This window comes from Bos indicus x Bos taurus, chromosome 22, assembly GCF_003369695.1.
Source record: "Bos indicus x Bos taurus breed Angus x Brahman F1 hybrid chromosome 22, Bos_hybrid_MaternalHap_v2.0, whole genome shotgun sequence".
NCBI classification, from domain to species: Eukaryota; Metazoa; Chordata; class Mammalia; order Artiodactyla; family Bovidae; genus Bos; species Bos indicus x Bos taurus.
The window spans coordinates 55,173,130-55,189,114 of record NC_040097.1 but is presented as its reverse complement, the minus strand read 5'-3'; the positions used below and the strand labels follow the sequence as shown (position 1 = coordinate 55,189,114).

The 15,985-nt window shown below is 42.1% G+C and overlaps 1 long non-coding RNA gene across 2 annotated transcripts; it reads left to right on the top strand.

The window, feature by feature from the left end:
* Positions 1-3,528: 3,528 nt before the first annotated feature.
* On the top strand, positions 3,529-15,742 carry LOC113880908. Of its 2 annotated transcripts, none has more exons than XR_003507870.1 (3): positions 3,529-3,567; positions 4,460-4,552; positions 14,996-15,742. It is a non-coding gene; the product is annotated as an uncharacterized LOC113880908 (long non-coding RNA). The 2 variants fall into 2 exon arrangements; XR_003507871.1 differs by lacking the exon at positions 14,996-15,742 and adding an exon at positions 11,222-13,461.
* The last annotated feature ends 243 nt before the right edge of the window (positions 15,743-15,985 follow it).

The following is a 15,985-nucleotide window of genomic DNA, read 5'->3' as shown; positions in this document are numbered from 1 at the left end:
AAATGAGCAGAAGACCTAAAAAGACAGTTCTCCAAAGAAAACACACAGATGGCCAACAGACACATGAAACGATGCTCAACAGTACTCATTATTAGAGAAACACAAATCAAAACTACAGTGAGCTATCACCTCATACCAGTCGGGATGGTCGTCATCAAAAAACCTAAACACTGGAGAGGATGTAGAGAAGAGGGAACCCTCCTACATTGTTGGTAAGAATGTAAATTGTTACAACCATTATAGAGAACAGTATGGAAGCCTCTTAAAAAATCTAAAAATTGAACTACCATATGATTCAGCAATCCCACTTCTGGGCATGCATCAAGACAAAACCATAACTCGAAAACACGCATGCGCCTCTATGTCTACTGCAGTACTATTCACAACATCCAGGACGTGGAAGCAAGCTAGACATCCAGCAACGCGGGAGAGGACAAAGGTGTGCATATGCAATGGAATGCTGCGCTTGCTTAAGTCACCTCAGGCGTGACCATCTCTCTGTGAACCTTTGGACTGTAGCCCACCAGGCTCCTCCATTCACGGGATTCTTCAGGCAAGAGTACTGGAATGGGTGGCCATGCCCTCCTCCAGGGGATCTTCCCGACCCACGGATCAAACCCGTATCTATTATGTCTCCTGCATTAGCAGGTAGATTCTTTAGCACTAACATCACCTGGGAATGAAATACTACTCAGCCATTAAAAAAGAATAAAGTAATGTCATTTGTAGCAACAGGGATGGACCCAGAGATTATCGAACTAAGTGAATCACAAGTCAGAATGAGAAAGACAAACACCGTATGATATTACATGCAGAATCTAAAAAAAAAAAAAAAAGATACAAATGAACTTGTTTACAAAATAGAAACAGAGTCACAGACTTCGAAAACAAATTTAGGCAGTGGATTAAATTAGGAGTTTGAGATTGACATACGCACACTACTATATATAAGACAGATAACCAACAAGGACTCACTGGATATCATAGGAAACTTTACTCAATATTCTCTAATATTCTACACATGGGAAAAGAATCTAAAAGAGAAAGAATGGACATGTGCACATGTAAAACTGAATTACTTTGATGCACACTTGAAACTAATACAACATTGTAAATGAACTCTAATATAAAATAAAAATTAAATTAAAAAAAAACCCATGCCCCCAGGTAACTGCAATTCAAGTATCCATATTCCTTCCCTGTCACTGCACTCTGACTTCCCTCCTGGCGTAAGTGGTTTTTTCCCTGCTCGGGGAAGGGCTCGAGGATGCTTCAGGAGCAATTTCACACCTCATTCTAGAAACCTGCCCTGCTCTCCAGGGGAGGATACAACAAAGAAAGTAATTAGCTCAGAAAATTGAAAAGTGAAAGTGTTAGTCACTCAGTCATGTCTGACTCTTTGCAACCCCAGGGAGTGTAGCCCTCCAGGCTCCTCTGTCCATGGGATTTCCCAGGCAAGAATACTGGAATGGGTTGCCATTACCTTCTCCAGGGGATCCTCCCGACCCCGGGATCAAACCCAGGTTTCCCGCATTGCAGGCAGATTCTTTACTGTCTGAGCACCAAGGAAGTCCAGTTCAGAAGATTACAGATCTTATTACGAGAACCAGTTGCTTTCAGTTTTCAGCGCAACTTATATTCTCTTTGGCTCTTTCTATGTGTTAGCACTTGGGCTGACTTGGATTTCTTGCTGGTATAGTCCTTGATTACTTAAACAATTCCATTTTCCACGAATCATAAGCCAGTGACTTCCTATTAGTGAACTTCCTCGACCACAAAACATCTACTTAATCAAGATGTGTTCTCATAGCATGGTGCCTAAGTCCTATGAAAAAAAGTGAAAGTGAAAGTTGCTCAGTCACGTCTGATTCTTTGCAAACCCGTGAACTATACAGTCCATGAAGAAGGCAATGGCACCCCACTCCAGTACTCTTGCCTGGAAAATCCCATGGACGGAGGAGCCTGGAAGGCTGCAGTCCATGGGGTCGCTGAGGGTCGGACATGACTGAGCGACTTCACTTTCACTTTTCACTTTCATGCATTGGAGAAGGAAATGGCAACCCACTCCAGTGTTCTTGCCTGGAGAATCCCAGGGACGGGGGAGCCTGGTGGCCTGCTGTCTATGGGGTCACACACAGTCGGACACGACTGAAGTGACTTAGCAGCAGCATACAGTCCATGGAATTCTCCAGGCCAGAATACTAGAGTGGGTAGCTGTTCTGTTCTCCAGGGGATCTTCTCAATCCAGGGATTGAACCCAGGTCTCCCGCATTGTAGGCAGATTCTTTACCCTCTGAGCCACCAGGGAAGCCCTATAATATATTGCAAAGGAGAGGAGAGACTTTTCAGATTTCTACTTAATTTGCTAGGAGACCAACCAATCTTTGTTGTTTTCTTTCAAACTATAATACAGAGTTGGCTGACATACAACTATTTTCCAAGTCCTGCCAGCTAAATAATGTCACTCGACATCTAGTCCTACAAGGACTGAGTCCTGAGCCACTGCAAACCCTGATCTACAACATACCCTGAGAGGGGTGCAGGGTGCAGATCTCCATGAGGCACTCTGTGCACTGGGAAACTGTCAGATCAGGCCTTCAGAGAGTTAGACGTTTTCAGGAGAAAATATTATGAACCCCATTCTTGCACCTTCCCATCCTTAGAAAAGCACTGAAACCATTCACTAAGACATCTGTTCCTTGTGACCAGCAGCAACCTTCTACCAAATGTTCCTGCTTGCTGCAGAAACCCCTTCATAAAAATCACGAATATACTGATACCCCTTCAGAACAGTTCCTCAGAGCTGTGAGAAGCTGACTCCCGGCTAGAGTCTCAGTAAAACACTGAATAAACTTGACTCACAGCTTCCACATGTTGTATATTTTTGTTTTCCAGTCAACGACACATAATACATAAAGTGGAACTTGCCCAATATCCTGCCTTATCAATTATCATTATAAACAAATCAGAGTACACACATTCAACTTGTATGCTAAAATATTTTACTTTCATTTTCTCCTTTAAAAAACAGAGCTTATACGTACTCTCTCGTGTATTTTTTTCTCTTAGAAGTCTCTCTTGGAAAGACTACATCTTAGAAAGATGTTTTGCATTAGTACTGACGGGGTTTGGGGCACAACGCTGTAAGATGTACCACTTTGGCAAACGGATTATTTTGAGCTGAAAACAACTGAGGTGTAAAAGATTCAGGAAGAACCTTTGGACTTGCTTCTTATTGCCTAAAAGAATTTAAAATAAGAGGCCTGTCCCAGGAAGTAGCTATCTTCCTGGTTAACTATAGTGAACGATTAAGTGTGATAGACGGGGAGAAATGTAGCAAAGCCCATTTGATCAAAGTTCTCTCTGTGTCACCGTCTTTGGATGGCCCAGCAAACAGCTGTCTGCCAAATATTAACATTTTTTACCTTCCTGTGAATTATCTTACTTTCCTTTGGAGTCTGAGACCCTTATTTCTTCTCTTTGTTTAGTCACTAAGTCATGTCCTACTCTTTTGAGACTCCATGAACTGTGGCCTGCTAGGCTCCTCTGTCCATGGGATTTTCCAAGGTAAGAATACTGGAGTGGGTTGCCATTTCATTCTCCAGATAATATATATACCTCATCTTGCCTGGCTGTCTTTGGAACTCTTCATTCCTATGTGAATTATCCATGCACATAATAAATTTGATTTTTTTTTCCTATTCATCTGCCTTAAGTAATTTTTAATTGCCAGCCAAAAGAACTAAAAGGGGAAGGATGGGGATATCCCCTTCCCCCACAGCATGAAGAGATTCTTATTCTTTGAAACAGTTACTCTGACATGATCAACTATTCTCATATTCAAGGAGCTGTGGGCTGCTTCCTTCCTTTTTCCAATGGCAATCTAATGTGGAAATGACCGTTCTTACCTGTATGCCCTGCACATTCAGAGGAGTGTTTCTGGAGCGTAAATTCCTATAAAGGGGAATTCTGAGATAGGATTTGTGAGCTGTATCGGCTTACATTCCCATCAACAGCATCTGAAGCTGCCTGTTCCTCTGTACTTCTTCAAGATTGGATATTATCCTTTCTTCTCTCGTTTTGCATTATGCCTAACTCTTCTTATAATTAACACTGGTGAAGGGAACAATGGATTCTTTTCCTCCTCTACAGGTGGACTGAAAAGGAAATTCCCTCAGTAGTAAACAGGAGATTAAGTTGGCCCAGAAGTAATTAGCATTTATATAGTGCTCATTCTCAGAACTAATTCCCATTTACACACACAAAGAGGAGTTTACACTGAGGGGAGCTCTGCATGCGCTTCCTCAGAGCTTGAGTTCTGCTGTTCTTGGCTTCAGCCAGTGATCTAGAGCCAGGAGGTCCCCCTGAAGATAGGTTAAATTGTGGGTGTTTAAGAATCACTTAAGAGGACTCAGAAAAAAATGGAGTTTCTAGCTCTCTTATTTCCCATTTGATTCAGGAGGCCCTGGGTGGACATTTCTGCGTCTTTTGGAGCATGAAATGCTGAGGTCATTATCCTGTCGGGCTTGGCACACTGACATCGCTACTCCACGTGAGGCCACTTCTTTGTTTTATCCAGTGACTTGCTTTGACTCCCATCAACTCCCATATCCTCTATAAGCAACCATCTCTAAGCATTGGATATATTTTCCAGAATTTTAAAGTATCTCTGGGAAATATGTAGTGTGGTTTTACATGAATGTATGTATAAATTTTATATAAATATATATTAGATAAAAATAATGTTATAGGTATAATATAAAAAAAGAATTAAGTTGTGGTATAGATGTTTCTTTTTCTTGCTTTTCACTTCAGCACTCTATTTTAAGATCTATTCTGACGGCTGTGGGTTGCCCCACAGAATTCCCTGGTTCTAACTGCCAATCTTTTTGTCTTTTCATACTGTTCATGGGGTTCTTGTGGGAAGAATACTGGTTTGCCATTTCCTCCTCCCATGGACCAGGAGAAGGGGCCGGTGGAGGATGAGATGGTTAGGTAGCATCACTGACTCAATGGACACAAATCTGAGCAAACTCTGGGAGACACTGGAGGACAGAGGAGCCTGGCAGGCTATAGTCCACGGGGTCGCAGAGTGGAACAACTGCAGATCAGATCATCATATCCTCCTGCGCTGCCATCACCTCCCGCCCAGGCATGCCCTCAGAAATGGGCAGGGTGGTTGTGTCCAAGTCCACGCCCTGCTGCTACAAACCAGGCCGCAGTGGCCAGCCTACCAAGTCCTGAGAGGGAATTTCCCTGGGTTTTATGCCTGGGAGTTTGACTGTTGGGGTTGGGCAGTTGTTTTTAATCTCTTGATAGTTTTGAAAAATAAACAAAAGTACAGTAAGTGGTATAATGAGCTCCTTACCCCCATCTGCCTGAATTTTGAATTATCACGATTTCACTGGACTTTAGCTCTTTCTTTTACGGCACTATTTTAGAGAAAATCCCTGACACTGTGCCATTTTACTCGAAGTATTTCCATCTGCATCTTTAATACATAAGAAAATATTTTACATAACCCCAGTGTCAAAGTCACACCTAAAATATTAAAAATATTCTCTCGATATCATCTTCTTTAAAGCTTTTTAAATTTTACTCAGGAATAATTGACAAATAAAACCGTACATATCTGGACTGTAAATATATATATACACATTGTGTACATATATACACACATTGTGAAATAATTACCAAATTAATTCAACATTTACCTCATGTAGCTAACTCTGTTGTAGTAGTTAGCTTTATTGAGATATAACTTGACAAATAAAGTCATATATCTAAGTGTACAATGTGACGATTCAACATAAGTTTAACTGTGAAATGACTCCCATCACCAAGTTAATTAACACATCTGTTTCCTCATATATGTATATATATATATGTATATATATCACATTGTGAAATAATTACCAAATTAAATTAATACAAGTATCACCTCACACAGCAAACTCTGTTATAGTAGTTCTTCCCTACCTATAGGGTTTTTAGCTTTACTGGATATAACTGATAAAGTTGTATATTTAAGTGTACAATGTGACGATTTGACAAAAGCTTACACTGTGAAAAGATCCCCGTCACCAAGTTAATTAACACATCTGTTACTTCACATGTTTCTTTCTTTTGGATGAGAATACTTAAGTTCTACTTTCTTAACAAATTTCCATTATACAATAGGGTGTTATGTCAACTACAGTCACCATGTCACACAATTAGGTCTTCAGACCTTATTCATCTTAAAGCAGAAAAGTTTGTATCTTTTTACCAACTTCTCCCTCCAGGCCCTAGAAACTACCATTCTACCCTGTCTCTGAGTTTGACTTTTAAAAAATTTTTACACTCCATATATAAGTGATACTGTGCAGTATTCGCCTTTCTGTCTAGACTATTTCACTTAGCATAATGCCCTCAAGGTTCATTCATGTTGTCGCAAGTGGCAGGGTTTCCTTGTCTATCATGGCTGAATATTACTGAATAGATCTACCACATTTTCTCTTTTCAATTCATCCCATGACAAACATGCAGGTTGTTTCAACACCCTGGCTGCTGCGCGTGCTGTTGCAGTAAACCTGGGTGCACAGATACTTTTTGACCTTTGACATGGTGATTTCATTTCCTTTGGATGCACACCTAGAAGGAGGATTGTTGGATCATATGGTGGTTCTATTCTTTTTTTTATTTTTTGAGACTCCTCCATAAACTGTTTTCCATAGTGGCTGCACCAGTTAATATTCCCATCAACAGTGAACAAGGGTTCCCATTTCTCCACATCCTTGTCAACACTTATGTCTTATCTTTTTGATAAGACATCCTAACAGGTATAAGGTGATAATGAGGAAACTGGACACCCAGTTCAGTGTTTATTATATAAAAGAAACAAGAGAAAACATCAAAGGGGCAAACAGGTGCCCAGAGATACATTCTGCTGCTTCTCAAGTTTGCCTTAATCCAGTTTTACTGGGATATACTTTATACCGTGAACAATAAAGTATATGATTACACTCAAACTGAGAGTCTGGTCTCAAAGGAGCTTTGTATATACTATCAGCATAGCTAAGGGAGAGGAACACAGCAACAAGGAATATTTTCTCTAAGTTACCACTCACAACTTTTAATAATTTGTCTTTTTTAATTTTTGAGGCTTGAAGTAACATAATTACAAAGTTGAATGCTGTCTCTACTGTTTACTGTGTGATCTTGGATAAGTCATGTAAACTCTGATTCCCAGTTTCCTCGTCTATAAAATCTGGGTGACAATATCTATTTCTCATGATTGTTGTTCAGGGATTCGCTTATTCCTCTAAAAAACATTAATTCAGTGTGAAGGGACTTACAGAATATGCCACTCCGAAATATGTCACATTGGCACATGGATCATTTTGGGCCCAAGACAATTGAAAACAGATGCAGAGAGAAACCTTCTCAGAGCTTCTCTTGCCTGATGAAAAGCAGAAAAACTTCTGAGAAATGAGAACTGCCCTATATCACTCCTCCAGGGGAGTTTTGTGACCATAAAGAAAATGGGAAATTGAGCACCAAGATGAATGAAACAAATCTAGCTAAAAGTAAACCTTATCTTCCATTAGTTTCCCCACACATAAATACACTCCCACAATTTACTACTCTAAGAAGCCCAAACTTCCCTTGTCTTGTCCCATCTCTTATCACCTTTTCTTAAAGTGGTATATAAGCTTCCACGTCTAACCACTTTTTTGGCTCTTCGTTTTTTTGTGGAGCCCTGTGCACATAAAACTGAAATGTTTTTCTCCTGTTGATCTGCCTTTTGGGAGTTCAATTTGCAAACCTTTGTCACTTACCCTTGGCTGGGGTAGAAGGCCATCCCTTGTGGAGGGCTCTGCTTCAAAGACGGACGTAAGTGGCAGACGTGAGCACTAAATGAGCTGACTACCTCCAAGGAGTAGGTCTCAATCAATTTTCACTTCCGTCTTTCCTGCATTCTTCTCTGCCAATAACCCAACTGATGCCACAGGTATTCGTTTTAAAGAGTAAAGAAGTCCTATAGGCATTTAGTACTCCAGCCTCTGCCTGTGGACCAGGAGCCTTGGTCTCACCTGGGAGCATGTTAGGAATGCAGTATGTCCGTTCCCAGCCCAGACCTGCTGCGTCAGAATCTACCTTTTAACTAGATCCCCAGGTGCGCGTTCTGCACACAAAGGTTTAGGAAGCACCTCTAGGGGATACAGGAAGGGACTAACTGCACTGACAGATGAAAGGGAGATTCCAGAAAGCAGAGAACGTCAAGGAGAGCTCCTCAAATGCAAGGCTGCAGCAGCATCGGTGAGGCAGGTCTACACGTGATCCGGGATGGTTGATACATCACACGTCCTCCACTTCCGCAACGTTCCCTTCCACAAAGTAGCCCTGTCGGTCCTGCTCTCAACCTGGTTCCCTCTTCTGACAATATCTTCTTGCAATTTAGGAAGCACAACTCAGATGCAAATAACAAGAGGCTCCAGTAGTGCCAGGCCTTGTCTAAACGAGATTAGTCAGCCTCCGCCTGCAGCTGCGAAGTGTGAAATGAAATTCCCTAGTTCGGATGGATGGACTCTTTCTGCCACGTCTAAATGCAATGGTAGCTTGAAACAAGCGGAGCTGCGCCCCAGCGTTTATTATTTCTGGCTGCACTGGGTCTTCACTGCTATGTGCAGACTTTCTCCAGTTGTAGTGAGTAGAGGCCACTCTCTAGCTGTGGTACGCAGGCTTCTTTTCTCATCGCGGTGGCTTCTCTTGTTACAGAGCACAGGGTTTCGGGGGTGTGGGATTCAGTAGTTGTAGCACACAGGCTTAGATACTCTGAAGCAGGTGGGAGCTTTCTTCCTGGACCAAAGATCAAACCCGTGTTCCCTGCACTGGCAGGCAGGGTCCCAACCACTGGGCCACTGAGGAAGTCCCAGTTTTCTAGAGCCCGAGAGGGTCAGAGTGAGGCAGAAAGAAATGGAGGTAGACCTTACTTCCCACAGGGCAAAGGCAACGCAAGGAACTGGGACCTAAACAGGCCCAGGCTTAGCAAATGCCCACTAAATCTGGACCAACTTCTGTCCCCTTTTTACTATATCCCACTCTTCCTCACTTCTCATTTGTACTAATTAACAATTAGGCAAATGATTAGATAGATAATATCGGTGAGGGAAAAAACCAATTCTCCTCTCCTCACTTATGTTTAATAATTAGGGGTATTCAAAGTAAACCAGAAAGACACATTAACCCAAGAAAAGACAAAGTTTATTCCTGTAAGTACAGGGGAGCTTCCAGAAAATGTGGCTCAAAGCAGCAGCTAGAATTTGGGGCTTATATAGCATCTTAATAGGAGAAGAAGAGGGGAAGGAAGGACACTTTGGGGAAAATGAATGACTTTGGGCAAAGATAAATCCTACTCCAGGAGAGTAGATGGGGAGGGATGATGGTTTTCTAACAATGTTTGTTTCTGCAATTTCTCTTCCCAGTGTCAACTTCTCATTCTCCCCAGTACATCTTCCCCCAGTATAGGAACCCCGCCCCCCGAAGGGGAACTTATGGCAACCGAATTCTTTTGGAAGATTCTACTTGTAGGCAAATAAAGGGGGATGGGGGTCAGACAGACTCTCTTTCTGCATCTTTTGATTCCAAATGACTGTTCAGCTCAAAATAATTTTATGCCACATTGGGTGTAATTTCCTTCAATAATTGGGAAAATAAGAGAATATAAATAAAACTACATGCAGGCATGCACACACACATGCACACCATCCACTATTGACACCAACGGAAATGACTGTTAACATTTTTTTTTATGATTTGTTTTTTAATCTTTCTTTCCACTTTTTGGTACAGCTTTGGGATCACACTATATATACAGTTTCATTTCTTGGTTTTTCTACTTTAATATTTTCAGCTTAGCACTGGAGAAGTGTATATGAAGAAGACTTTTTAAAATTTAATTAAAAAATTATGAAACCCTTCAAATGTAAAGTTCAGGAAGTAATATAACAACTATCCAGGATTTAAGAGACATGACTATTCTGCTATATTTGCTCTAGATTACTCTGCAAACAATGTCACAGATGCACTTAATATGTCCCCCCAAACCCCACCACAACCACCCCTTTCCAGAGGTCACCACCATCCTGAGACTGGTATGTTCCACTCTCAGCCTTATTTTTAACTGCTGCCAATGAAATATGTCAATATTTCTTGGGGTTTTATATCTCCCATAAATGGTATTATGTTGCAAAAATTATCCTTTTGCAATTTGCTTTCTATCATTCAACATTAGGTCATCTCCATAAAGATAATCTCTTTTCCATTTAATTATACAAATGAAAAACAGGTATCCATTGTTCTGTTAAAAAATGTTCCAGTTTTGCAAAGGCCCAGAGCTGAGAGCTGATGGCAGACGGAGTTAGATGGTACCTTCTTGTCTTTTTTTTAAATTTATTTTTAATTGGAGGATAATTGCTTTACAACTGCTATACAACAGTGTGAATCAGCTGTAAGTATACATATATCTCCTCCCTCTGGAGTCCCCCTCCCACCCACCCCCCGCCCATCCTTTTAGGGTTCTCCCTTTCATGTGCCTTTTTGAATCTGTTCGTTGTCAGAGGACTCAAGGGCATTCTGGGAGAAACAAGAGCAAGCACAAAGCCCAAATCCTCTTAAGTGTCAGGTTGTATAGACACATTTAATGTGGCCCTGGCGGAGGCTAGGTGGCAGGAAAAATCAACAGAGAATTCTTAGGGTACCCATAATCGTGGGGAATCTAATCTGAGACTCAGATTGTAAAGCAAGCCTATTTCTAGGCACAGACTAGAGAATATCTGGTTATGAACACTGTGTGAGGATGTGGCACCCAAACTTCATCCCATCTGGATGCCCTGGCTCATGGGCAGGAGAAGGAGAGGCTGGGGCAGGCAAGGCTATCTGTGCATACACGGCAAGAACCAGTCCTGCCAGCAAGTCAGCTTGATCGCCCTGGACGGTGGAGGCTCTGTAACGTGGAGACCACGTCTCCCGTGGCCAGACGCAGGGGGGGTGATGCAGACGCCACCTCGAAGGGCAGCTGGGAGGAGCATTAGAGGCAGAGGTACTACAGCTTCTGCTTTTCCTCCGCAAGCTGGTGGTTCTGAGCTTTTGCTGTCCTTGGACTTGTCTAGGGAATGGGATCTGAGAGAGTGAAGGATGGACTTTCCCTAATCAGATCCCACTGATTCTGTGCCAACAGATTTGAACACTTAAAGCAACGTGACCCATCTGCACATTCTCCAGAAGCCACGTACAAAGATGGTCGTGATGGCACTGTTCCCATCGCCCTGAACTGTACCTACTGCCATGCCCTTCAACAGTATATAGGTGAATACATGGCTACCAACTTACACAATAAAAATTTCTACACCCACGGGAATGACCAATTTCCACAGTAAAGACGAGCCTCACAAATACAACATTGAATAAAAGAGACCATATACAAATGAGCACAGATTGCAAGGTTCCATTTATAGGAAGTTGAAAAACAGGCAAAAGTTAATCTGCACTATTATAAGTTGGATTGTAGTTGCTCTTGGCATGAGTTAACGAGTGAAAGGGGACTTCTGAGGCCCTGGTGCTGTTTTATTTCTTGACTTGGGTACTAGTGAAAAGGGTACATTTCAGTTTGTGAAAATTCATCAAGATTTACACTTATGCCAAACTTTCTATAGGTATACCATCATTCCAAGGAAAGTTTTTTAAAAGCGATATTTGACTTCAAGCTGAGGCTTACACATGAACGCCTATCAAAGCCTTAACTTTACCCTCACATTCCCTGGCACTGGTTAAAGGTCAAGACACTCTGTCATCCCTCCACTAAGCAGCCCACTCTAATGACCCAGCCATCTTCCCAGTGTCCTCCCAAAACAACGCTGTGACCTGACTGCTTCTCCACACCCCTATTCCACCTTCTCTGCACTTCTATGAGAAAGTGCTAGAAATCGGTGCTAAGCCAAGACAGGAGAGTTCTCGATCCCCAGGACAGGACTCTGGGGGTAAAGTGATGATCTGAGGGCCGACAGGGCCCACAATGCAAACATTCCTAGGAGAGGGAAGGCCCAGCTTCGATCTTGCAGCATCTATATTTAGCAGCCTGGGGTTTGCCTCATGCAGGCCTCAGTAGGCATTTTGAGACCTTCTGTTGCTGCACACCAGAGAGAAGCATCAAATGAGAAACTCTCTCAGCTTTAAGGCTTTGTTCCCACTGGACACTGTGAGTTCTGAGCAGGCTTTCAATTCTCTGCATTTTAACCGTGGTTCTTACCTCTAACATCCCTCTTTGTGTGTTTTTTTTTAAAGCCAGTCTCTTTAGAGCACTTAATTCTGTTTCAGACATTTGTCTCCGTCGTGCCAGCAAGTCTGAATTTGCCTGTCTGATTCCTGTTGGCGAAGTCTCTTTCCTGTGACCCCTCACTAAACGATGGTATTGCAAGGGGAAAAGATCCCTCTGAATACAGAGGGGGCTACCCCTCCCCCATGAGCCGTGTGTCCAGTGGCGCTGCCTGGGGCCTCTTCCGGGCGCTTGTGGACTTCAAAATCTTTTAAGTGTAAAATGCACCGAGATCAAAGATGATATTAATACGTTACTGGAAAAACTAAGCCCCACTAATTCCCTTTGTTCCGTGTATGGCACCTCTCTTATTACATTGTTCCTGAATAGTGCCGGAATGATAATATGTCCTCAGTACATGAGGAGGAAGAAAGGAGAAAGAAAGATGAACAAGGAATGTGAGACGATTTCCTGATTATAGTCCAGAAGCCTGTTAGTCTTTTTTCACACTTCAAAATCAACTGGTTTGGCAAGATACGCTGTCAAATAATTATTCTAAGGTTTTTTTTTAAAAAGTGGTAAAACTCTGTACACGGTAACGTCTTCTTGGATATTCATAATGCACATAAGACACTAAAGCTGTTGGAAGTTCTATATCACAGAAACATGTTTGATTTGGGTTTCTGCAGAGTGCTTCATGGAATCCTCTTCAGGTCCTCAATTAGATCTCTCAGTACCATCCAGTCACATCCTACAAGACTAATGTTCTTTAGAGGATGCTTTGGCAAATGCACCTTTAACTCAAACAGATAGGATTCAAAGACTGTCAGTCCCACACAGAGAGTTTCTGAACCCTTAGTTATCACCACCATGAATGCCAGAGACTGCACCAAAGACACTCTGATTAAATACCTGCTTGTATGAAGCAAGGATACATGGCTGTATTGCACTGCACACACTGTGCCTTCTGTACAGCCGGAAGGAAGCTGTCAGTCTCAGGGGTTTCAGATACAAGTGACAGTAGGCAGCATGGCTGAACAATCGGGAGAGCAAAGGTCCACTCTGGGGGTCATTACAGATGACTCAGAGGACTTATCAGTCCAGTCCAGTCACTCAGCTGTGTCAGACTCTTTGCGGCCCCACGGACTGCAGCATACCAGACTTCCCTGTCCATCATCAACTCCTAGAGCTTGCTCAAACTCATATCCATCAAGTCAGTAATGCCATCCAACCATCTCATCCTCTGTCATCCCCTTCTCCTCCTGCCTTCAATCTTTCCAGCATCAGAGTCTTTTCTAATGAGTCAACTCTGCATGAGGTGGCCAAAGTACTGAAGTTTCAGCTTCAGCAACAGTCCTTCCAATGAACACTCAGGACGAATCTCCTTTAGGATGGACTGGTTGGATCTCCTTGCAGTCCAAGGGACTCTCAAGAGTCTTCTCCAACACCACAGTTCAAATGCATCAATTCTTTGGCACTCAGCCTTCTTTATAGTCCAACTCTCACATCCATACATGACCACTAGAAAAACCATAGCTTTGACTAGACAAACCTTTGTTGGCAAAGTAATGTCTCTGCTTTTTAATATGCTGGCTAGGTTGCTCGTAGATTTCTTCCAAGGAGCAAACATCTTTTAATTTCATGGCTGCAGTCACCATCTGCAGGGATTTTGGAGCCCAGAAAAATAAAGTCTGTCACTGTTTCCATTGTTTTCCCATCTATTTGCCATGAAGTGATGGGACCAGATACCATGATCTTCATTTTTTGAATGTTGAGTTTTAAGCCAACTTTTTCACTCTCCTTTTTCCCTTTCATCCAGAGGCTCTTTAATTCTTCTTCACTTTCTGCCATAAGGGTGGTGTCATCTGCATATCTGAGGTTATCGATATTCTCCCAGCAATCTTAATTCCAGCTTGTGCTTCAACCAGCCTGGCATTTTGCATGACGTACTCTACATATAAGTTAAATAAGCAGGGTGACAATATACAGCCTTGACGTATTCCTTTTCCTATTTGGAACCAGTCTGTTGTTCCATGTCCAGTTCTAACTGTTGCTTCTTGACCTGCATACAGACTTTTCAGGAGGCAGGTCAGGTGGTCTGGTATTCCCATCTCTGTAAGAATTGTCCAAAGTTTGTTGTGATCCATACAGTCAGACTTTGGCATAGTCAATAAAGCAGAAGTAGATGTTTTTCTGGAACTGTCTTGCTTTTTCGATGATCCAATAGATGTTGGCAATTTGATCTCTGGTTCCTCTGCCTTTTCTAAATATATCTTGAACATCTGGAAGTTCATGATTCATGTATTGTTGAAGCCTGGCTTGGAGAATTTTGAGCATTATTTTGCTAGTGTGTGAGATGAGTACAATTGTGCAGTAGTTTGAACATTCTTTGGCATTGCCTTTCTTCGGGATTGGAATGAAAACTGACCATTTCCAGTCCTGGGGGCACTGCTGAGTTTTCCAAATTTGCTGCCATATTGAGTGCAACACTCTCACAGCATCATCTTTTAGGATTTGAAAAAGCTCACCTGGAATTCCATCACTTCTACTACCCTTTGTTCATAGTGATGCTTCCTAAGGCCCACTTGACTTTGCATTCCAGGATGTCTGGCTCTAGGTGAGTGATCAGACTGACAGACAGGTTAATATGTGTATTACCTGATCCTGGCATTCAGGTTAATTTTGTGTCATTTATTTCAGGCAGCAAAACAAAGCATTGATTATCTCTCCAAATCCAACTGCAGACGGCCATGCTTAACAAGGAGGAAGAAAGCAAGTGGTTATTGAGACCAGAGTTTGCAGATGTCAACCACCCAGTGATAAAAGTGATCTGAGCCTGTCCTGTAGGGAAAATAATGGAAAGCTGGTCTTGTCATGGCATCTCTCATGCCAATAAGAGGCAGGCAGGATATGACCTCTCATGAAGACAGATGTTTTTTTGACCCCAGATGGATACTTTATCAATATCTTCAGTGCGGGGATGCACTGACATCTAGTGGATGACCAGGTGGCTGATGTTTTGGCCACAAATGATAAGGTAGGAATCAATAAACTACACAGTAATGGCATCTGAAAAAAACTTAGTTCAAATAACATCTAAAGTAGAAATACAGATTTTCTTTTCTCTCATGGCTGAAGCCAATTAATTAAATTCATATTTAAATTAATATTACATGTGAAGACTTTTTCCTGCTAACAGTACCACCCCTCTGGTCTTGTGAAACGCTGGTGCATGGTTTGATGCCTACCAGAATTAACAAGCTTACAGGCAGGTAAAGACAGGTAACAGAACACCAGAGATACCCAAATAAGGCAGGAAATACTGTCCATTTTGGTTTTAGAAAATAAATATTTAATCTAATCATCAAATACAAGTTGAATTGTTAGGTTCTAGCCACCTGTGTGGATCACAATAAACTGTGGAAAATTCTGAAAGAGACGGGAATACCAGACCACCTGACCTGCCTCCTGAGATATCTTTATGCAGGTCAGGAAGCAACAGTTAGAACCGGACATGGAACAACAGACTGGTTCCAAATAGGAAAAGGAGTATGTCAAGGCTGTATATTGACACCCTGTTTATTTAACTTATATGCAGAGTAAGTACATCATGAGAAACGCTGGACTGGAAGAAGCACAAGCTGGAATCAAGATTGCCGGGAGAAATATCAATAACCTCAGATATGCAGA